At 39.3% G+C, this 24,614-nt stretch overlaps 1 protein-coding gene, 1 long non-coding RNA gene and 1 pseudogene across 2 annotated transcripts in view; 1 reads left to right on the top strand and 2 right to left on the bottom strand.

Annotated features, from left to right (window-relative positions):
- LOC112909605 (T cell receptor alpha chain MC.7.G5-like) overlaps nt 1-24,614 on the bottom strand; it is a 531,968-nt gene that overhangs the window by 311,493 nt on the left and 195,861 nt on the right. The gene's annotated exons all lie outside the window — the stretch shown is intronic.
- LOC140599336 (uncharacterized) lies at nt 10,944-22,936 on the top strand. Its single transcript, XR_012002089.1, has 3 exons — nt 10,944-11,129; nt 13,347-13,467; nt 21,799-22,936. It is a non-coding gene; the product is annotated as an uncharacterized lncRNA (long non-coding RNA).
- Nucleotides 18,822-20,283, bottom strand: LOC112909592 (tubulin alpha-1A chain-like; annotated as a pseudogene).

Genomic DNA, 24,614 nt, shown 5'->3' with positions numbered 1-24,614 from the left:
TTTTTCTTTCACTAGCATTTACTGTCATTTGATAATTACACATATGAATTTTTTTTGAGATTTTATTTATTTATTTGAGAGAGAGGAAGAGAGAGAGAGAAAAAGAGGGTGTGAGCCAGAGGAGGAGCAGAGATAGAGGGACAAGCAGACTCCGAGCTGAGCACAGAGCCCTATTAACACAGGGCTAGATCCCAGGACCCTGAGATCGTGACTTGAGCTGAAACTGAGAGTCAGACGCTTAAACGACTAAGCCACCCAGGTACACTGATAAGTATGTTGATACAAATGTCTTATGCTATAAATATTCCTCTGGTACTGATTTCTCTGAATTACTTAGCATGTCCCTTGTTACTTTTATATTACCATTATATTTAAGAAATTTAAAAATTTTACCTAATTTTTTCTTTGAAGCGAGGTTTGCCTTAAGAACATTTTTATTGTTATTCGTTTTTGAAGGTTTTGCATAAAGTAGCTTTTTAGTTAATCTGTCCTACTATTTCCTCTTAATCCCCAGATTTATTTAGGTGTTATGGACAAATAAAAACAGTATAGAGGTGCCTGGTGGTTCAGTTGGTTAAAGTGTCCTACTCTTGATTTCAGCTTAAGTCACCATCTCGGGGTCCCCAGCCCCAAGTTGGGCTCCATGCTGAGTATGGAGCCTGCTTGAGATTCTCTTTCTCCCCCCTTCTCTTGTGCACTCTCTCTCTCTATCTCTCTCTCTCTCTCTCTCTAAAAAAAAACCAAAACAAACACTTTATATATTTACTATGTACAAAAAATTAAAATAAAGCATATTGGATTTTTTTTCTGTTTGTGAAATAAAGTATCGAGCTCCTACTAGGCAGTTTGAAAAATAAAGAATATTATAAATGGAAAATAAAAAGCATTAAGCCCTGTACTCAAAAAGCACTGACACTGTTGCAGACATTTTGGTGTTATTGTGAACATGTTATTTTATTCACATGGCAAACACATCTTATTCCAGTGTTTCATATACCTTTTTGGTATCTGACTGTGGTCATACCGTGGGTAATTTTTTTTCTCCTGTAATATTTAACATAGGGCAGGTAATGGAGAAAGCATAGCCTTTGGAGTCAGATTTGATTTCAATTTCTATCAGTTATAGAAAGGGAGGAGGCAACTTTTTAATCTTTCTGAATTTGCATTTCCTAATCCATTAATGGAGGAATAAGAACAATGACCCATCAGAGTTGTTTTGAAAGTTTAATGATGTGATGTTTGCCAGTGTATGTTCTCATTCATTTGGGGAATATGAATAATAGTGAAAGGGAATATAAAGGAAGGGAAAAGAAATGTTGGGAAATATCAGGAAGGGAGACAGAACATAAAGACTCCTAACTCGGGGAAACGAACTAGGGGTGGTGGAAGGGGAGGAGGGCGGGTGTTGGAGGGGAATGGGTGACGGGCACTGAGGTGGACACTTGACGGGATGAGCACTGGGTGTTTTTCTGTATGTTGGTAAATTGAACACCAATAAAAGTTAATTAAAAAAAATAAAAATAAAAATAAAAGGCAGGTAGAAAAAAAAAATGATGTGATGTTTGCAAAGTTCAAGGCCCATAGTATTTACTCTCAAAAAACAGTAGTTTCCATTGCAAACTCTGTAAATACACTATGTATGAGTACATAGCATTTCATTGAAAAACTATCCCGTAACAGAACTAGGCTGAGTTTATGTTAGCTATGCATAGTTTAGCAAGTCCCTTTCTTTTGGGAGACTGCTTCAAGTTCCAACTGTTCAAATTAACGTGTAACATCTTGAGAAAGCCCGACCACTACTTTCATGAAGCACCCAGGAAAGCAGCAAAGCTGAGAGGAGTAAGTAAGAATACTGCAAGTGGCGCAGAAACGCTTTTGTTTGAATAAAGTAATGCTTTTTATTTTCCACTTTATAATATTCTTTATTTTTCAAACTGCTTTCTAGTTCCTGCCCTTTGTTCTTTGTTAATAGGTCCAGCAAGAAAAGTCACAGGCAGAACTCTACCTATAAATGTGTCTCTTAAAAAAAAAATAAGTAAATAAGTAAGTAAGTAAATAAATAAATGTGTCTCTTCCAGGTGGGAAGATGAGAAGAAAAATAAACTGGACTTTCTATCCATCATGCTGTCAGACAGAGTCCATGATGGCTGGTTACCCATCACATACCAGCTGTTGGTGCAATCCGGTAAAAAGGTTCTCTTTCTCCCCACAGGGCATAACGGTATGGTCATGGAGTTGGTATCATATGAGTGACCCTCTAAAAATAAGCTGTGCTGACGCCCACAGAAAAGCACAGAGAAGGGGGTGAATGCAGTGACAGGACTCAGTGAAAACCATACCAGGAATTGTCAAAACGGGCATGAGGATCTTGGCTAATAGTTGCTTTTACTTATGGCTTATTTTCAAGGTCGTGCCTGAGTTAGCAAGTTCCCGATCTAACCGTGGCAGGAGCCTCAGCTGGAGCATTTGGGTACAGGCTGCAGCTGACAAGATGACACTGTGCCCCTACTGTATACAAGTAGGTGGCTGAGTCTCCGGGCTGGGTGGCTGTGATGTTCAGGGTGCCAAGAGGTTCTTTCTTATCTAATGTGGCTTTTAACCTTCCTGACTTCTCAGTCCCACTTGCAATTAGTCTAAGCAGAAAGGCAGGGTTATTGTCTTCTTGCTCAAACCAAAGTAGGGCTTGAAGGTTGATTACGTTGTCGCTGCAGTGGAGAGCTATACTGTCTCCCTCGTGGACAACTAGAGATGGGGGTCTCTGTATCACCTTGTCTTCGCTACTCACCCCTGTTCAGAAAACAGTAACAAGCAAATCAGTCAGAGAAAGAGTGATGTCAGATCAAGTCTTCTCAGAGATCATAATTATCATAATTATTCTCCATTGGAACCATAGATGCTCCCAGATAAGTCAGAATCCATTCCACTCCCTCCCCACCTTAGTTTTCTGAGAAAAGGGTCCCCAACCCTTCGTAATAGTGCTACTCAGAGCTCAGTTGAAGCCAGAAGATGGCTAGTGAAGCTGGTAGCCACTTCTCCATCCTTTAACTCTTGGGTTTGTTTGCTTGGGCAAGATATGATTCAGTGCCCTGAGGGTTTCTTTTTCGATTTTTTTTGAACCAACACCCTTTTCCCTCAGGACAGACACACACACGGACACACACAACCTGAAAGGGAAATAGCAATTTGGCTCTTCAGCCAACCAGAAAACTATCATTTGGTCCTAATTAAAATTCAAATCCTTCCCACTCAGGCACTCAGGGAGTCATTCAAACAGAGCACTTCTTAGCTGGCACAGAATAGCTGAAAACTTGTATCCATGTGTTTTACCAATGATAATAGATTCTTCCAAAACTGTCTCACAGATGAAGGACAGATTATCCGAAGCTACCCACAGCTCTGATAGTCTGGGGTTCTACAGCTCAGTGAAGGCAGAGAGGAATGGTACCCCAGGAAGAAGGAAAGTGCAGAACTAACATTCAGGTGGGGACCTACCCTGTGAGGTGAAGGACATGGCACTCTGGGAGGTGGTGGAAAGCATGGAGAAAGAGGCAAAGATCCTTCCAAAATCTCTTTCAAGGTTCACTATTGATCTCACCCTGGAACACATATTTAGAAAGCAGTATTTCTGATAAACAGCGGGGTCTCAGATAATTCACAGGTATATTTGGGTGAAATGCAGATGTCAAAGTGCTCTTTCCTGTTTCATCATGATTTGGTCTAAACAACTACCAAGACATCACCCCGATAATCTCACTTCTAAATCCACTGAAACTCTTCCCTCCTACAAATACGTTTTCCACCCAGAAATCCATTGTTCATTCCATTCACCCATTCAATAGACTTCTATTTATTTTCTCTAAATTCCTACACTAAATACACTTTCTTTCCAGACCATGACAACGCAACACTGGCAACACATTTTGTACCGGGTGTATCGTCCATGTATTTTTGGCTAAGTCTTCCTACCTAAAATTGTGATGTGAGTCTCTCCTCAATTTTTGGCGGGAGGGAGGGGTGCAGAGGGAGAGAATCTTAAGCAGGCTCATGCCTAGAGCAGGCTTGATCTCTCATAACCCTGAGATCATGACCTGAGCCAAAATCAAGAGTCAGACATTTAAGCAACTGAGGCACCCAGGGGCCACTATCTCCTCTTTTTAAGCTAAAAAAAAAAGATCAATTTCTACTTATTCTTTGCAAATATATTATTTATGATTATTGAAGAAACATGGTAGAACATTTGGGAGCTACAGGGAAATGCCAAGAAGAAAGATCCCTGTCATTCTAACCCCTTCCTTCAGCATGTCACCATCCAGAACTTTTTTCTTTTTTGTTTATAAAATATGTTAATAAAAAATTAACAATTTTGAAAAATTGTTCAAAATAAAGTTTCTTTTCTCATTTTCTAGAATTTTCTAAAGCATCATAGACTTTGGGCAGTGGTGAGGGAGTTAGCTAGATAGAATGTGTGCTGGACATTTAGAAATACAGTGGCCCCTCCCCTCACTGTCCCAGCTCAGGAAGATCTAATGTTCTCCCTGCCTTCCCACCCAGGTGCATGGTTGCTAGAGGACCTCCTAACCATCCTGTTAAGTGTCTACGACACGATTTGGCCTTGAGTTGTTCTAAAGGCACTGCAAGGTGATGTATTCAAGCTTGGCTGAGGGCCAACAGGGTTCTTGCTGCAGAGAGAGACAAGTGGTCACTTGCATGAAGTCTGGAAATTTACCTGGAACGGGTTTTCTAGGCCACCAGCCTTCTGGAGACTCCTGGAAATCGGGCTAGTGGGCAGTGAAGGCCATGAACTAGTGTGGCTCTTGGGCAGTCCTTAGCAGCTGCTGCTTCTTGCCTCTTGCCCATTCTTCATTCCTTTCTTGCATCAAGGGCCTTGATGTTGCATGTGCCCCTCCTCCCAACTCTCCAGCACCTCCTGGCTTTCCTTAAAAATCCTCCTTATCCTTTCACTCAATAGTCTAATTACCTTCTTTTTTTATTGGTTTGTTTCTCCTTATAAGAGTCTCTGCACTTCATTCAACCAGAACTTTATGCTGTAAGAACAGAAAATATGGAGTCTGTTTTCTTTAGTTCTGAGGAAGATGAGATACTTACAATCGTTATCAGGCAAGGTGACTTGTCATGATGCAACCCATAATGGGCTAAGTGAGAGCAAAAGAAGATAAAATGGCTAATTTTTAGATCAAGGGAACATGCATTTTAAAGAAAATAAATTTATATTATTTGATAACATTTTTCATTTGAACAGTTTATCTTAAATGTATTTCCATATTATTAAATGAAGGTCTACTTCATTTTTTTTTCTTTAATGACTGGATAGTGTTCTGTAGTATAGAGATATAATTATTTAGTCATTTACTGAGTGCTAAACACATAACCCCTAGTTTCTCTGCTATTATGTTTGTTGTATGTTTTCAGCTGATAATTTTATTAGATTTAGGGCTCTTCTAATCTTTTTTTTTTTTTTTTTTTTTGTAATGCATTGTGACTGTGAGGGCAGGATTCTTAGCACAACATTACAATTTAGTTTGAGATTCCTTCAATTCTCACATCTCTCTGGATACTTAGCTAGATGGGCTGCGTGACTAATTTCCATTCTTCAGCCAGTTGCATCTATAAATTCTTAAATTTTGGGCTTCGTTACAAAAAGACCATAACCAATTCTAACATAACATGGCAGAGTAAGTTCATAGTAGCTCCTAAAAGACTCTCATTTATATCCTAGTAAACTGCATTGGGATGTTTACCAGGAGTATGTTTGCAATCAACACTAGTTTAAATATCACAAAAAAAGAGAGAAGGAATGAACTGTATTCACCTGTTCTTAATCTTTTATTTCTGAATGGATGACTACACAGGCTATTTGTATAAACAGCCAAGTTTTAGAAATACTGCCAAGTTAAAGAGAAGATTTTCAAAGCAGTCAGAAAATAAAACAGGTTAATGACAAAGGAATGGCAATAACTCCAAGAGCAGATCTCTCAAAATCAGAAGCATGATACACTGGAAAATACCTTCAAAATGCTGACAGAAGATGGCTATTAAACTAGAATTGTAAGGAAACTACCTTTCAAGGATGAAGTTGAAACTAATGCTACAGAAGTTTATCTACCTTTCAAGGATGAAGTTGCAACTAATGCTACAGACCTTCAATTCTAAAGGATGTACCCCAGGAAGGAGCAAAACAATCTCAGAAGGAAGGTCAAGAGGCAAGAAGAGATAGTAAGCAAAGGGATTGGTAACACATGGGCAATCCAGGGGTGCCCTGGGTGGCTAAGTTGGTTAAGTGTCTGCCTTTGGCTGAAGTCATGATCCCAGGGTCCTAGGATCAAGCCCTGCATGGGGCTCTCTGCTCAGTGGGGATCCTGCTTTTCCCTCTCCCTATGCCTGCCACTCTGCCTACTTGTGCTCTCTCTCTGTCAAATAAATTAAAAAATGTATTTTTTAAAAAATATAGAGGTAATCTAAATAAATCTTGGCAGTAAACAGCCAATAATAGCAAGAGTATTAATAATGTCCTTTTCTTTTAAAGTCAGTATCTAAAACGTTGGCTAATGATAGCATGTAAGCCAGTAAAGTTTGATCTAAGTTACAATATTGTAATGTTTTTAAATTTTTCAGAAAGATGGTTAAGCCATAGATTAACTTCAGATTTAAAGTATGCATGGTAAAATTCCAAAGGTAAATACTACAGAATTATTTTTAAAAGGAGCATGTAACTTCCAAACCAATGGAAGGGAATATAGAATAAGAAAAAAACAAAACAACAAAAAAGAAGACACAAATTGAATCACCTTTCCCCACATACAAAAGTGGGGAAAAAGGAGAAAACAAATATAAAGTACACATTGAGATGGTGGAGTCAAATCCTAATTCTAAAATATTATAAAAAATGTAAATGGAACTAACTCACTGATTAAAAAGCAGAGATTTTAAGATTGATACAAAGCCAGAATCCAGTCACATGTTTTTTTGAAGAGACCAATTTAAACATGAGAGTCAAAGAAGTTTGAAAGTAAAGGATGGAAAAATATGTGGAGGAAAATCCTAACCAAAGATACTGTATGAATCTATGTTAATAACTGAAAAAAAGAGACTTTAAGGCAAGAAGCTTTTAGGGATAAAGAAGGGCTTTAGGGACACCTGGGTGACTCAGTCAATTAAATTTTTGCCTTTAGCTCAGATCATGACCCTGGGGTCCTGGGATTGAGCCCTGTATCAGGCTTCCTGCTCAACTTCCTTCTCCCTCTGCTGCTCCCTCTACTTAAGCTCTCTTGCTCTGTCAAATAAATAAATAAAATCTTTAAAAAATAATCAAAAAGGCTTTAAACCATAATAAAAGTTTTAATTAATTCCAGTATGATAAAATGATTCTGAACTTCCATGCATTTAACATTAAATGCATAAAGCAAGGATTGATAAAATGATAGAAATTGAACAATTCACTCCTGTAGTGATATTTCAATATATCTTTATCAATTATTGACAGGTCAAGGAAACTAAATATTACTTAATATATAGAAGATGCAAACAAAGTTGATTTAATTGACATATATAGAAATCTGTACCAAAAAACAAGAGAATATTTCTTCGCAAGCCCACATAGATAATAAAAAATTAATCAAATATTGAGGTGCCTGGGTGGCTCAGTTGGTTCGAGTATCTGCCTTTGGCTTAGGCCATGATCTGGCGATCCTGGGATTGAGCAGGGAGCCTGTTTCTTCCTCTCCCTTTGCCCCTCCTCACTGCTTGTTTGTCTCTCAGATAAATAAATAAAATCTTTAAAAAAATTAACCAAATATTAGGCCTAACACATATTTGCACAAATCCCAAGGATTTAGTATAATCAAGGTGTTATTCTTTGACAAACAAATAGTACTCTTACATATTTTAGCTATGATCATGTACTTCTGGCTATGTTAAAAATATACCTATCCTAGAGATGTATTTTGAATTATTTATGGATGGAATGACTAATGTTTAGAATTTGCTTTAAGGGTGAGAGAGGAGGAATATGGATGAAAAATTTGGTTACATAGTGGTAATTTGTCATTGTTTGAATTCAGGTGATGAGTACATATTTTTGATATTATTCCTTCTTTTGTGCACACTTGAAAATATCCATTATAAAACATTAATTTATTTTTTAAAAATTTAAAAAAGATTTTATTTATTTATTCATGAGAGACTCACAGAAACAGGCAGAGACATAGGTGGAGGGAGCCTGATGTGAGACTCGATCCCAGACCCCAGGATCATGCCCTGAGCTGAAGGCAGACACTCAACCACTGAGCCACCCAGGTGTGCCTAAAGCATTAATTTAAAAATACTATCTACTGAGATAGTCTTGCCATTTTTCACCTTTAATCTGCTAATGTTGGAATTACAGGAATAGATTTTTCTAATATTAAGCTTTCCACACATTTGTAAGATAAATTCTAATGACTCATATTATCATAGGTTACATATTTATTACCTGTTTATATTTGTCAATACTTTTAATTTGTATTTTTTTCCAGTTATTTTCATGAATGAAATTTCTCTTTAATTTCCCTTTCTTAACTGGTTAATTATTATTTTTAATTTTATTTTATGTTTTTAAAATTTTAATTCCTTTGTAATTAACACATAATGTTATATTAGTTTCAGGTGTACAATATAGTGATTCAATAAGTCTATGTATTACTCAGTGCTCATCATGATAAGTGTACTCTTAATCTTCACCTATTTCACCCATCCACCTCCTCTCAGGTGACCATCAGTTTGTTCTCTAAGGTAAGAGTTTGCTTTTTGGTTTGTCTCTTGTTTTCTGTTTGTTTTGTTTCTCTTAAATTCCACATATGAGAGAAATCATAGGGTATTTGTCTTTCTCTGACTTATTTCACTTAGCATTATACTCTCTAGCTCCATCCATGTTGTTGCAAATGGCAATATTTTATTCTTTTTTTATGGCTGAAAAATGCTCCATTATGTGCAAATCCCTTGACCATTTTTAAATTAGTATTACTCTTTTTATTGTTGAGTTGTAACTTATTTTTTATATATTCTCAATGCTATCTCTTTTTTGGATAAATTATATATATATGGTATATATATCATAATATAATAAGATAATATTATACATAATATTACATAATATATGATATTATATCATAATATCATAATATATCATAATATGATAATATACATAATATATATCATATATATATATTCCATTCTGTGGTTGTCTTTTCAATTTCATTTGTGGAAAACTTTGTGGTCTTTGAAAAAGGTTTTGGTATTGATAAAGTCCAATTTATTTTTTTCTTTGGTTGCTGTGTTTTTGGTATGATATTGAAGAAACAGTTGCATAGTCCAAGATCACCAGAATTTTGCTCATATTTTCTAAGAGTTTATAGTTTTAGCTTTTACATTTAGGTCTTTGACCCATTTGAGTTAGTATTTTAATATGTGCATATTCTTTTGCATGTGGCTATCCAGTGGTCCTAGCACTATGTTGCCATTGGATGGTCTTAGTATTATTGTTGAAAATCAATTGCCCATGGATGTCTGGGTTTTTTGCCTGAACTCTCAGTTCTGTTTCATTGATATCCATCCATTTTTAAAGAAATCTGTGTTAAATCTTCTAATGTGATTTTGTACTGATCATTTCTCTTTATATACTGATAAAATAATATATATTAAAATGGGATTGTGTCCATTAATCAAAGAGTACAACCTGTGGCTGATAAAGCCTTGAATGCATGAGAATTTGCAGCAGTGGGAAAGAGGGGACATAGGTGGTGTGCATGATCATATTTATTGCCAAGAGGAGCAGCAGCTGGAGGCAGCATAGTGACTGGGGTCCCAGCTGTAATTTGAGTGCAGGCTGCAGGTGCTCAGGGAACACTGTGTTGCCACTGCAGAAGTAGATGCCTGAATGTTCAGTCTCAGAGGCTGAAATGGTCAAGAAGCTGTCCGTTCTTGTTCCACTGAACTGAGCAGTCAGTTTTCCATCTCGGGTCAATTCCCCAGCCTTATATAAGGCTATCACACGGACAAGGCCCTCCACAGGATCCTGCTTGAACCATTGAAAAGTGTTGAGTATACTCGAGGAATTGCAGCTCATGGAGACATCCTCTCCTTCCTGAATGGACACAGACCTAGGACTCTGATTCAGCTGCTGGCCACTCACCCCTGTTTAGAAAGACAAAAGAAGGTATTCGAAATCATTTTTAGATCACCTTTGTCAGAACCATGATAGACACTCTTCCTTAACTCTCCAGACCTACTGCTGTGCTTTTTCTTTTCCTCTCTCTCTCTCTAGCTTTTCTCCTTATGTTTCTTTCTTTTCATGGACCTAGATAAGACCTCACATCTTGCCCTCACAGAATTTCCACCCCTTTAGAATTCTCTGTGTGAGACTCAGAAACCCCTAAGACTCACATGTCAGCTGCATGCACAGGAATGTTAATAAACCTTCAAGGAGCATGGTCATCACAAGTCCTTCAGCAAAAAATTATTTCCTAAAAGGATTTTTGCTTCAAGAAACTCCTCTTAGCTTAGAGTAACACTATAAATACCACCGTGATGTGAAAATATCTGTTCTGTGTATCAGCCAATCTGATCTCTAACTGGAGGTTTCTCTGAGTTTTGAGCCAATCTTGAAGGTTAACTTTGAATGGAGACACTGCCCCCTTATGACTAGTCACTAGATTGCTGTTCCTTCATGCCACTCTTGGAGAGTTGTAAAAATAATCCAATTTCTCCCATTCGTTTGAAGAACCTTATTGAGTACCCATTGTCTGTTAGGGAAATATAAAGACATGAACAAGACAGACAGGAACTCTGCACCTGGGCACCTTATAATATCTCCCTGGAAAATCAGTGAGAGCCAGACAGGATTAAGCATGGTGAATTGAAGACATATTTTTTCTCTGTGCCTTTTTCAGAATCCACTGAAATAAAAGTAATTTTTTTTAAAAAAATTATGAACCCCCAAAGAATATAAAGAAGGGGTGATAGCCCATAAGATGTTTTGGGAACTGAAAGTGAATGGACAACTGGTAACTGGTTTAGCAGCCTGAAGAAAAGTAAGTCCTAAGGACTCGCAGAGGAAAATGCCAACAAAAATCCAGGTACTCTGAAAGTCTCAAGAACTTGTGCCACAGAAGATCAGGGTAAGGGGTGCAGTGTAAGGCGATTTCAAACAGAATATATCAGGTCTAAAGGAAAATAGTATAAAGTACAGGTATACTCTCAGATTTCACAACCTGACCTGAAAAAATCAGGTGTCCATGCCTTTCCATTAGATTTTGTGGGGGGGAGGGGGGAAAGCCCTTTTTTTCTGAAGATATGGAATAAAGACACATATAAGAGTCTGGGATACCAGGCTCAGCTGAGAGTGAGTACTTAAAAACAGAGAAACTAGAGCTGTCCTCCTTTGCTCAGATCCCAGATTTATATCCCACTAAGTATGAATGAGCATCTGGGATCACTAGGCATTTGAAAAGATTACCTTAACATGACAGGCAGAGACAGGAAAAAAAAAAAAAAAAAAAAGAAAAGGACCTTGATGGAGACAAAAATACTAATAACCCGACATTCTCTCTTTCTTTCTTTTTCTCTTTCTCTCTTTCTCTTTCTCTTTCTTTTTCTCTTTTCTTTTTCTTTCTTTCTTTCTTTCTTTCTTTCTTTCTTTCTTTCTTTCTTTCTTTCTAGCAAGCTCTATATCTAACATGCAGCTTGAACTCAGAACCCTAAGATCAGAAGTCATACGGTCTACCAACTGAGCCAGCCAGGTGCCTTCTTTCTTTTTTAATGACTCTGCAATATTTTATTGAAGTAATACATTTTTTAAAAGCAAACAATAAACAAAAAGCCAAGACATTCTGTTTGGATAAAAACAAATTTGCATTAATTTGGTGCTCTCTTCGTGGAATGTGGGAGGCACAGAAATGACGTATCATTGGATCTACTCCCCCCTTGTGATCATCATGGATGCTGCTGCAGTCTCCCTGATGATGAGCAGCTGTTCCAGTCTCCATGAGGTCCTGCTATCTCAGCCTTGAGAGTGTCCCCATTTTCTTGAGAATTCTGGCAGTCTATTTCTGTCCCGTAACAGAGTATAGGCCAGGCAGTAGTGTATAAAGGATGCCACTACGCATTGGGATAAACATGGCATACATTTCTGGATCATGAATTAAAAGCTTTTCTTTCTTTCTTTCTTTCTTTCTTTCTTTCTTTCTTTGTATATTGAAACAAATGAGGGCATACAGAATAGAATGTAACACATGAATTTTAAAGATAGAACATGAAACTTCAAAGAGATATCATATATATGGGAGACCACAGGCCTGCAAGAATACAGCCTCACTCTCCTGACTGTTAGCAGGAATTTGTAGGGAAATTTTTTAAAACACTGAGTTTAATGAGAAGACTCATATCTGTCTTAAGTGTGCAAACTACAACAACCTAAGAAATACAGTTGCTATGTATTCTAACTTAATTGTTTGGATGATTTTCTAAGTAGAATTACTATGCCGGAAAACCAAGGGTAGCAAATGGCTTTAGTGAGCTTGTATGGAAAGAAAGCTCTGCCATAAAAGGATGGATTATTACTATTTAGAGTTAGGGAAGAAGGAAGATGCCAATCAGGAACCCCAACAAAACAAAATGAGGTAAATATGAGGGGCCACCACTTTTAAGTGCAGGAAACTGGCACAGCTCTAGGGCTGCATCCATTGTTCCAGGGAAGAGATTTTCAAGTCAGTCACAAAGGTCTAGTTCAGTTCCCCGGTAGAGTCAGGGGTATAGTTACCTGTTTCCATCATTTTCTGTTAGGCATTTTGCAGAAATGAGTGCAAAGCACAACCTGCCTCCTGACTTCAGGTTGGTGGGCAGTGACCATGAGAAACTGTGTTCAGAGTCACCTACTGAAAGGAAGCAGGCAAGGTGCAGATGCACCATGTGATAGGCAAGTGGCCTCTGTGTCTCTGGGATGGCTGTGGCCTCCCATGTGCTGTCCCAGGATTCAAATTCTTAAAAGCATTCCTTGATGGGAATTTCTTCTCACTCTCAGTTTTTTTCATAAGTAAAATGCAGATAATCATATTATTCTATGGCCATTCTATACCTTCTATTGTATTAACTCTAAGTGGATATGATGCCCTTAATTCTATGCATCCCCAACACCCATCACAATGATTGTATGGAGATGGTGTCTGAGATAACAGACGCTACAACTTATTGTGTGCAGTGTCAAGCAATAGAATCTCTGTCCTTGTTCTTTTCTGGATCGCATTATCCTTGTAAACAAATTGAGTAATGATTTATTTTTAAATAAATGCTTGCAGTGTGGTGCCAGCACCCTGCCCACGGGAACTGCCTTACACCCTTGCAGATGGCCTACACTATGGTTTAGTGGTATTGGAAACAGCATTTGCCTTCAAACATCCTTCCTCTCCAACTGTCACTGTAAGTGAAAGCACACTAGTTGAGATGATTTCCATTGAATGTCCTCCAACATTCCTTTTTCAAATATAAGCAATCCAGGGGGAGCCAATCAAGAATGTCGCATCGAGATGTGAGTTAGGGTAGGAACCACTCCATTTTGGAGATTGAGCTGGGAAATGGATATGGAATCAATGAAGTGGGAGAAGATTTTGGAAAGCAATTTGGTGACCAGAAACATTAGGCTTTGGGTGGGCAAAAGGGTATTAAAAGGTCACGGAGTACCACTAGGAGTGGGGGAAAAAAGCAGGGGCGGCCGACAGGATTGGGAATCAAATAAAGATGCCAGGATGGGGAAGAATTAAGGACAAAATCCTTGTATGCTCCACCTGGCTCTAAGAGCATATCTCTTATCAAGGACAGTGGACAAGACAAATGAAAAAAAAGTCTGCAAGACGAGCTCTGCCACAGGACTGAATAGAATTTGTTTCTTTTTGAAGCAACATGAGAGGTGAGGGGCCAACTGGGTGTGGCTGCAGCCAATGGGCAGTGTGAACCAATGAGGCCATGTTGCTAAAGTAACAGTCTGAGATGGGCTTGTCCCTCTCTCACTTTCTCTCTCTCTCTTCCACCTATCCATCCATTTGTCTATCTCTATGTTTATAATATAAACTTAGGAAAAAGCATTGCCCCGACTCTTCCTAGTGTAACAAAACTGCTGTCCCAGTACTCATGGTTCAATCCTAAAATGCCACAAGGAATCTACTATGTGACTCAGACTTTCTTTCTATTAACAAGCTGAGTGAGTAGCAGAAGGGAAAGAGTTCCCTTGGAACAATAAAGGCACAAGATCTGTGCACAGTGAATGCAAAAATCACTGAAATTCATGATATTCTTGTCCTGGCTTGAGGTTCCACCTACTAGAAAGTAATAATTACCCAGACAAAAAGTCAAATGAAATTTGGAAATAAATGTAAGAGCTTTCCTAACTCTCACTCCAGAACCTCCTTCTTTGTGTTCTGTTTTTTGTTTTTTTTGGTTTGTTGGTTTTTTTTTTTTTGTATATATATTTTTAATGGAGATCGATTTGCCAACATATAGCATAACAGCCAGTGCTCATCCCGTCAAGTGCCCCCCTAAGTGCCTGTCACCTAGTCACCCCAAACCTGCCCACCTCCCCTTCCACTACCCCTTGTTCGTTTACCAGACTTAGGAGTCTCTCATGTTCTGTCACCCTCACTGATATTTCCCATTCATTTTCTCTCCTTTCCCCTTTTTTCCCTTTCACTATTTTTTATATTCCCCAAATGAATAAGACCATATAATGTTTGTCCTTCTCTGATTGACTTACTTCACCCAGCGTAATACCCTCCAGTTCCATCCACATCGAAGTAAATGGTGGGTATTTGTCATTTCTAATGGCTGAGGAATATTCCATTGCATACATAGACCACAGCTTCTTTATCCATTCATCTGTCGATGGACACTGAGGCTCCTTCCAGTTTGGCTACTGTGGACATTGTTGCTATAAACATTGGGGGGCAGGTGGCCTGCTGTTTCATTGCATCTGTATCTTTGGGGTAAATCCCCAGCAGTGCAATTGCTGGGTTGTAGGGCAGATCTATTTTTAACTCTTTGAGGAACCTCCACACAGCTTTCCAGAGTGGCTGCACCATTTCAAGAGGGTTTCCTTTTCTCCGAATCCTTTCCAACATTAGTTGTTTCCTGTCTTGTTAATTTTCACCATTCTCTCTGGTGTGAGGTGGTATTACATTGTGGTTTTTTAAAAAATATTTTTATTTATTTATTCATGAGAGACAGAGAGAGAGAGAGGCAGAACCAATACAGAGGCAGAACCAAGCAGAGAGAGAGGCAGGCTCCATACAAGGAGCCTGACATGGGACTCGATCCCGGGACTCCAGGATCACACCCTGGGCTGAAGGTAGGCGCTAAACCACTGAGCCACACAGGGATCCCCTCATTGTGGTTTTTATTTGTATTTCCCTGATGGCAAGTGATGCAGAGCATTTTCTCATGTGCTTGTTGGCCATGTCTATGTCTTCCTCTGTGGAAATTTCTGTTTATGTCTTTTGCCCATTTCAGGATATGATTGTTTGTATCTTTGCTGCTGAGTTTAATAAGTTCTTTATAGATCTGAATACTAGCCCTTTATCTGATAGGTCATTTGCAAATATCCTCTCCCATTCTGTAGGTTGTCTTTTAGTTATGTTGACTGTTTCTTTTGCTGTGCTGACACTTTTTGTCTTGATGAAGTCCCAATAATTCATTTTTTCTTTTGTTTCCCTTGCCTTCATATATGTATCTTGCAAGAAGTTGCTGTGGCCAAGTTCAAAAAGGGTGTTGCCTGTGTTCTCCTCTAGGATTTTGATGGATTCTTGTCTCATATTTAGATCTTTCATCCATTTTGAGTTTATCTTTGTGTATGGTGTAAGAGAGTGGTCTAGTTTCATTCTTCTGCTCGTGGCTGTCCAATTTCCCAGCACCATTTAAGGAAGAGACTGTCTATTCCAGTGGAGAGTCTTTCCTGCTTTGTCCAATATTAGTTGACCATAAAGTTGAGGGCTGATTTCTGGGTTCTCCATTCTATTCCATTGATCTATGTGTCTGTTTTTGTGCCAGTACCACACTGTCTTGATGACCTCAGCTTTGTAGTACAACCTGAAGTCCGGCATTGTGATGCCCCCAGCTATGGTTTTCTTTTTCAATATTCCCCTGGCTCTATGGGGTCTTTTCTGATTCCACACAAATCTTAAGATGATTTGTTACAAATCTCTGAAGAAAGTCCATGGTATTTTGATAGGGATTACATTAATGTGTAAATTTCCCTGGGTAGCATTGACATTTTCACAATATTAATTCTGCCAATCCATGAGCATGTATTTTTCCATCTCTTTGTGTCTTCCTCAATTTTTTCAGAAGTATTCTGTGGTTTTTAGGGTATAGATCCTTTACCTCTTTGGTTAGGTTTATTCCTAGGTATCTTCTGCTTTTGGGTTCAATTGTAAATGGGATTGACTCCTTGATTTCTCTTTTTTCAGTCTCATTGTTAGTGTATAGAAATGCCATTGATTTCTGGGCATTGATTTTGTATCCTGCCACACTGCCAAATTGCTGTATGAGTTCTAGCAATCTTGGGGTGGAGTCTTTTGGGTTTTCTCGGTACAGTATCATGTCATCTGCGAAGAGGGAGAGTTTGACTTCTTCTTTGCCAATTGGAATGCCTTTTATTTCTTTTTGTTGCCTGATTGCTAAGGCTAGGACTTCTAGTACTATGTTGAATAGCAGTGGTGAGAGTGGCCAACCCTGTCTTGTTCCTGATCTTAGGAGAAAGCCTCCCAGTGCTTCCCCATTGAGAATGATATTTGCTGTGGGCTTTTCATAGATGGCTTTTAAGGTGTCAAGGAATGTTCCCTCTATCTCTACACTCTGAAGAGTTTTGATCAGGAATGGATGCTGTATTTTGTCAGATGCTTTCTCTGCATCTATTGAGAGGATCCTATGGTTCTTGGTTTTTCTCTTGTTGATATGATCTATCACGTTGATTGTTTTACAAGTGTTGAACCAGCCTTGCATCCCGGGAATAAATCCCACTTGGTCCTGGTGAATAATCTTCTTAATCTACTGTTGTATCCTATTGGTAGTATCTTGTTGAGAATTTTTGCATTTGTGTTCATCAGAGATATTGCTCTACAATTCTCCTTTTTGGTGGGGTCTTTGTCTGGTTTTGGAATTAAGGTGATGCTGGCCTCATAGAACGAGTTTGGAAGTACTCCATCCTTTTCTATCTTTCGGATCAGCTTTAGTAGAATAGGTATTGCTTCTTCTTTAAACGTTTGATAGAATTCCCCTGGGAAGCCATCTGGCCCTGGACATTTGTGTCTAGGGAGGTTTTTGTTGACTGCTTCCCTGCCTCCCTGGTTATTGGCTGCTTCAGGTTTTCTATTTTTTCCTGTTCCATTTTTGGTAGTTTGTGGTTTTCCAGAAATGCGTCCATTTCTTGTAATTGCCTAATTTATTGGCGTATAGCTGCTCATAATATGTTTTAAAATGGTTTGTATTTCCTTGGTATTGGTTGTGATTTCTCCTTTTTCATTTGTGATTTTATTAATTAGAGTCTTTTCTCTTTTGTTTTTAATAGGGCTGGCTAATGGTTTATCTATCTTATTAATTCTTTCAAAGAACCAACTCCTGATTTTGTTGTCTGTTCTACAGTTCTTCTGGTCTCTATTTCATTGAGTTCTGCTTGAATCTTTATTAACTCTCTTCTTCTGCTTGGTGTAGGTTTTATTTGCTTCTTTCTCCAGTTCCTTTAAGTGCAAGGTTAGCTTCCAATTTTTTGAGGGATGCTTGTTATTGCGATGTTTTTCTCTCTTAGGACTGCTTTTGCTGTATCCCAAAGATTTTGAAAGGTTGTATCTTCATTTTCATTAGTTTCCTTGAATCTTTTTAGTTCTTCTCTAATTTCCTGGTTGACCCTTTCATCTTTTAGCAGAATTGTCTTTAACCTCCACGTGTTTGAATTTCTTCCAAATTTCTTCTTGTGATTGAGTTCAAGTTTCAAAGCATTATGGTCTGAAAATATTCAGGGGACAATCCCAATGTTTTGGTTTGGTTAAGACCTGATTTGTGACCCACTATGTGCTCTATTCTGGAGAAAGTTCCATGTGCACTTGTGAAGAATGTGTATTCAGTTCATTTGGATGTAAAGTTCTGTAAACATGTGAAATCCATCTGGTTCAGTGTGTCATTTAAATCTCTTGTTTCTTTGGAGATTTTGTGCTTAGAAAATCTGTCACTTGCAGAAAGCACCGTGTTGAAGTCTCCCAGTATTAGTATTATTATCTAAGTATGTCTTTACTTTGATTATTAATTAATTGATATACTTGGAAGCTCCCACTTTAGGGGCATAAATATTCATGATTGGTAGGTCCTCTTGTTGGATAGACCCTTTAAGTATGATATAGTGTCCCTCTTCATCTCTTCTACAGTCTTTGAGGTAAACTTTAATTTGTCCTATATGAGGATTGCTACCCCAGTTTTCTTTTGAGGACCATTTGAATGGTAAATGGCCCTCCAACCTTTCATTTTCAGGCTATAGGTGTCTTAGGTCTAAACTGAGTCTCTTGTAGACAGCAAATAGATGGATCTTGTTTTTTTACCCAGTCTGAAACCCTGCATCTTTTGATGGGATTATTTAGCCCATTCATGTTCAGAGTAGCTTTTTTTTTTTTTTTTTTCATTTACGACAGGGTATATTTTATTCAAACCCATCAGAGAAATGGACAGCTTGGGTCTGTAACAAAGCGTTGTGTTTTAAAGCATAGGTCAGTAATTGTATATGAGTGTATACACTGCTACATACAAATTAACTGATCAGAGCACAACTTTTCAATGTTCAAAACAGAATAAGCTTCCCTGCAAAAGCAGCACCTTTGTGACATTTTTAACTTTAGTATTCTTCTCCTTCATCTTCGCCCTCTCCTTCAACAGAATCCACACCAACCTCCTCATAATCCTTCTCCAGGGCATCCATGTCCTCATGGGCCTCAGAAAACTTTCCTTCCTCCATGCCTTCACCCACATACCAGTGAACAAAGGCATTCTTGGCATACATCAGGTCAAACTTGTGGTCCAGGTGAGTCCAGGCATCAGCAATGGCTGTGGTGTTGCTCAGCATGCACACAGCTTGCTGTACTTTGGCCTGGTCTCCACCAGGTACCACAGTGGGAGGCTGGTAATTAATGCCTACTTTGAAGCCAGTGGGGCACCAGTCCACAAACTGGATGGTACGGTTGGTCTTGATGGTGACAATGGCAGCATTGACATCTTTGGGAACCACATCACCACAGTACAACAGGCAGCAAGCCATGTATTTACCATGGCGAGGGTCACGTTTCACCATCTGGTTGGCTGGCTCAAAGCATGCATTGATGATCTCTGTTACAGAAAGCTGTTCATGGTAGGCTTTCTCAGCAGAGATGACAGGGGCATATGTGGCCAGAGGGAAGTGGATGTGGGGATAGGGCACCAGGTTGGTATGGAACTCCGTCAGATCCACATTCAGGGCTCCATCAAATCTGAGGGAAGCAGTGATGGAGGACACAATCTGACCTATCAGCCTGTTTAGATTAGTGTAGTTTGGGCGCTCAATATCGAGGTTTCTATGACAGATGTCATAGATGGCCTTGTTGTCTACCATGAAGGTACAATCAGAGTGCTCCAGGGTGGTGTGGGTGGTGAGGATGGAGTTGTAGGGCTCTAAACAGCTGTGGACACCTGGGGAGCAGGGTAGATGGAGAACTCTAGCTTGGACTTCTTGCCATAATCGACAGAGAGACGTTCCATCAGCAGGGATATGAACCCAGAACCGGTTCCCCCTCCAAAGCTGTGGAAAACCAAGAAGCCCTGAAGACCCATGCACTGGCCAGCCAGTTCACGAATTTGGTCCAAGACAAGGTCAATGATCTCCTTGCCAATGGTGTAGTGCCCTTGCCCTTGGGCATAGTTATTGGCAGCATCTTGCCTGTGATGAGCTGCTCAGGGTGGAAATGCTGGCGTAGGTGCCATTGCGAACTTCATCAATGACTGTGGGCTCCAGGTCTACAAACACTGCCCTGAGCACATACTTGCCAGTGCCCGTCTCACTGAAGAAGGTGTTGAAGGAGTCATCTCCTCCCCTAATGGTCTTGTCACTTGGCATCTGGCCATCGGGCTGATTGCCGTGTTCCAGGCAATAGAGCTCCCAGCAGGCATTGCCGATCTGGACACCTGCCTGGCCAACGTGGGTCGAGATACACTCACGCATGGTTGCTGCTTGGTGGCTGCTGGGCGGATGGCGAAGAAGAGGAGAGGTTGTTGCTTCTTACAGCTTGACTCTTAGGCAGTCGGTGTAAGAGAATCTCCAGAGTAACTATTGAAATATATGAGTTTAGTGTCATCATAGTACCTATTCAGTCCCTGTTTTGTGGATTATTTCTTTGGGTTTCCTCTCTTTTACAGAGCCCCCCTTAATATTTCTTGCAGAGTGGTTTGGTGGTCACATATTCTTTCAGTTTCTGCCTATCTTGGAAACTCTTTATCTTTCCTATTCTGAATGAGAGCCTTGCTGGATAGAGTATTCTTGGTTGCATGTTCTTCTCATTTAGGACCCTGAGTATATCCTGCCAGCTGTTTCTGGCCTGCCAGGTCTCTGTGGTGAGGTCTGCTATTAATCTAATACTTCTCCCCATATAGGTTAGGGATCTCATCTCTTGCTGCTTTAAGGATCTTCTCTTCATCTTTGGAATTTGCAGGTTTCACTATTAAATGTTGGGGTGTTGAATGGTTTTTATTGATTTTAGGGGGGGATCTTTCTATCTTCTGGATCTGAATACCTGTTTCCCTCCCCAAATTAGGGAAATTCTCAGCTATGATTTGTTCAAATATGCTTTCTGGTCCTCTGTCCCTTTCAGCATCCTCTGGAACCCCAATTAAACGTTAATTAAAAGGAAAGATTTTTCCTTCTGAGGCTGTCATTTATTTCCCTTAGCCTTTCCTAATGGTCTTTTAGATGTTTTTCTCTTTTTCCCTCAGCTTCCTTCCTTGCCATCAACTTGTCTTCTATGTCACTCACTCGTTCTTCTACTTCATTAACCCTTTTCGTTAGGACCTCCAGTTTGGATTGCATCTCATTTAATTGATTTTTAATTTCAGCCTGATTAGATCTAAATTCTGCAGTCATGAAATCTCTTGAATCCATTATATTTTTTCCAGAGCCACCAGTAGCTTTATAATTGTGCTTCTGAATTGGCTTTCTGACATCGAATTGTAATCCAAATTTTGTAAGTCTGTGGGAGAGAGTACTGTTTCTGATTCTTTCTTTTTTTTTAATTTTTAAAAATTTAATTATGATAATAACACAGAGAGAGAGAGAGAGAGAGAGAGAGAGAAAGAGAGGCAGAGACATAGGCAGAGGGAGAAGCAGGCTCCATGCACTGGGAGCCCGACGTGGGATTTGATCCCGGTCTCCAGGATCGCGCCCTGGGCCAAAGGCAGGTGCTAAACTGCTGCGCCACCCAGGGATCCCTGATTCTTTCTTTTGTGGTGAGTTCTTCTTTCTAGTCATTTTGCTCAGTGTACAGTGGTGAAAAACGAGTTGTACTTGTTAGAAGTGCAAACTCTTCTCACTGTAGCATTCCAGCTGTTCTCTCTTTAAGTATCAGGTTGAATTCATAGATTTTCAGGATGATTTGAAGGTTATGTAGGTAAGTTGGTGGGGACAGGTGACTTGGGGACCCTACTCCTCCGCCATCTTGCCCTGACCCCCACCACCAATCTTTTTTTTTTTTTTTTCAGTGAGACTACTGTATCTTCCTCAAGCTTCTCTTAAAAGAAAAGAAACTTTTCTGCATCTTCTGGCAAGTGGCCCATCCACCGCTCAGGAGCCCTGTGTCAGCAGAGCATCTGCAGCTGCATGTTTGAGGACAGCCTGCCTAGGCCTGGAGATCACAGTGTGTCTGCTGCACAGAAGTAGATGCCTGAGTCGCTGGACTGGGAGGCTGTGATATGCAGAGAACTTTGCTGCTTCTTCTCATTTAACGTGGCAGTGGTTTTTTCATGACTTTTTTCCCCATTCTCCCATAATATCATCAAGGAGATTAGACCTTCACTATTTTTTTGCCTGTACCAGTGTAGGGCATACACAGGCTTTGATGAATGGCAGTTTATGGTGAAATTTTCTCCTTCTTGGATGATCAGGGACTGTGGACTCTGTTCCAGTTCTTGGCTACTGACCCCTGTTCAAAAAGACAATGTAAAGAAAATGCCAAGCCTAAGATCTTCATGTTCATGGTAGGGATGGTTGCCTATCCATCTCACCTGCCTCTTCACTTCCCCCTGAGGCAGCAACATTATCCCTTCAACACAGAATATTTTATTGTCTATCTTTTCAACATGTATCTGGCTCTCAAAAGGGGCTCCATGGGACAGAAGAAGACTGAATCCCTGCCCTCAGGAAGCTGTCATCATCCCCTGAATCTCTACACTAACCCCATACTTACAGGCTGCCTGCAACTCTAATATCCCTATGAGAACTTGCAGGAGAGTCTCCATCTTCTGGTTCCTCAGAAGGCAGCTGGATCAGGAGTTCTCGAATGAGCTTCCCAAGCACAGGTTACTTGAGCTTACTTGAGCTCAGCGGGGTCTCACTGGTGCAGGGCACTGCACCAATCTGAGAGATCACACCTGGTTTCCTGTTCCTGCAGTGCTGCAGACCTAAACTCAAATACTTTTTGAACACTGCCACCTTTTGGCTAGACTGAGAAATACTGAATAATGGGTGGCTTCTAGAATTAGTTTATATAAATGAGGTACATTTATTTATTGCAACAAGTATGGTATTTATTATCGGATATTGAAAATACCCTACTATTGCATGCTTGAAACAGTTTCCTCTTTGTAATTAAAATAAAGTGAAAAATTCTGCTCTCTAAAATACTGGGTAATTGTTTTTCAACATTTAGTTCTGCCTACTTTTGATTTGAGTCTTATAAAACACTGCTTTATGGAGGCATACTCAATATGATGTATAATAAACTGCATATATTTATGATGAACAATTTGATAATTTTTGACATGGACATACAAATGTGAAATCATGATCAAAATCTAAATAATGAGCATCTGCACTATCTTAGCCCCTTTGTGGCCTACTCATAGTTTTAGAATTATGTCCTCTCTGGAATCTATCTGGAATCAATTTTTTTATCGGTGTGAGCTAAGGGTTAAGGTTTATATTTTTGAATATGGCTATCAACTATTCAAGCATGATTTGTTGAGAACATTATTTTTTCCTCATTGAATTGTTATGGTATTTTTATTGAAAATCAGCTAATCAAAAAAAAAAAAAAAAAGAAAATCAACTAATCATATACAGGAGTCTATTTCTGGACATTTTATTGTGTTCCAAGGTTATATTTGTCTATCTTTATATCAATCCCATAGTTTCTCAAATATTATATTTTCATAAAAACAACATCAGTACTGTTGGTTCCTCAAATTTGTTATTCCTTTCAAAATGTTTTCACTAACATAGTCCCCATTAATTTTCATGCATATTTGATGATCCTTCTGTCAATTTCTACAAAACTTTCTGCTGGGATTTTTATTAGCTTTATACTGAATCTGTAAATCAATTTGGAGAGAACTAACATTTTATTTTTTAAAAGATTTATTTATTTATTTGTGTGTGTGAGAGAGAGAGAGAAAGAGTGGGAGGGACCAAAGGAGAGGGAAAGAGAACCCCAAACTGACTCTGCACTGTGTATAGCCTAAAGTGGGGCTTGATCTCACAAACCTGAGATCATGACCTGAACTGAAGCCAAGGGTCAGCTGCCCAACTGACTGCATCAGCCAGGCACCCTAAATTAACATTTTGACATGAGTCTTCTAATCCACGGGCATAATATTCTATACTAATTTAGCTCTGAATTGACTCTCCAAAATTTTTTATATCTTTTTATTTTAGATTTTTTTAAATATATCTATTTTTTATTGGTGTTCAATTTACCAATGACCAGAATAACACCCAGTGCTCATCCCATCAAGTGCCCCCCTCAGTGCCCATCACCCATTCACCCCCACCCGCCCGCCCTCCTCCCCTTCCACCACCCCTAGTTCGTTTCCCAGAGTTAGGAGTCTTCATGTTCTGTCTCCCTTTCTGATATTTCCCACACATTTCTTCTCCCTTCCCTTATATTCCCTTTCACTATATTTTATATTCCCCAAATGAATGAGAACATACACTGTTTGTCCTTCTCCGATTGACTTACTTCACTCAGCATAATACCCTCCAGTTCCATCCATGTTGAAGCAAATGGTGGGTATTTATCATTTCTAATGGCTGAGGAATATTCCATTGTATACATAGACCACATCTTCTTTATCCATTCATCTTTCGATGGACACCGAGGCTCCTTCCACAGTTTGGCTATTGTGGACATTGCTGCTAGAAATATCGGGGTGCAGGTGTCCCGGCGTTTCATTGCATCTGAATCTTTGGGGTAAATCCTCAACAGTGCAATTGCTGGGTCGTAGGGCAGGTCAATTTTTAACTCTTTGAGGACCCTCCACACAGTTTTCCAGAGTGGCTGCACCAGTTCACCATCCCACCA

The sequence above is a fragment of the Vulpes vulpes genome, chromosome 6, assembly GCF_048418805.1.
Source record: "Vulpes vulpes isolate BD-2025 chromosome 6, VulVul3, whole genome shotgun sequence".
Taxonomy (NCBI): Eukaryota; Metazoa; Chordata; class Mammalia; order Carnivora; family Canidae; genus Vulpes; species Vulpes vulpes.
This window is presented reverse-complemented; position numbering and strand designations above follow the sequence as displayed.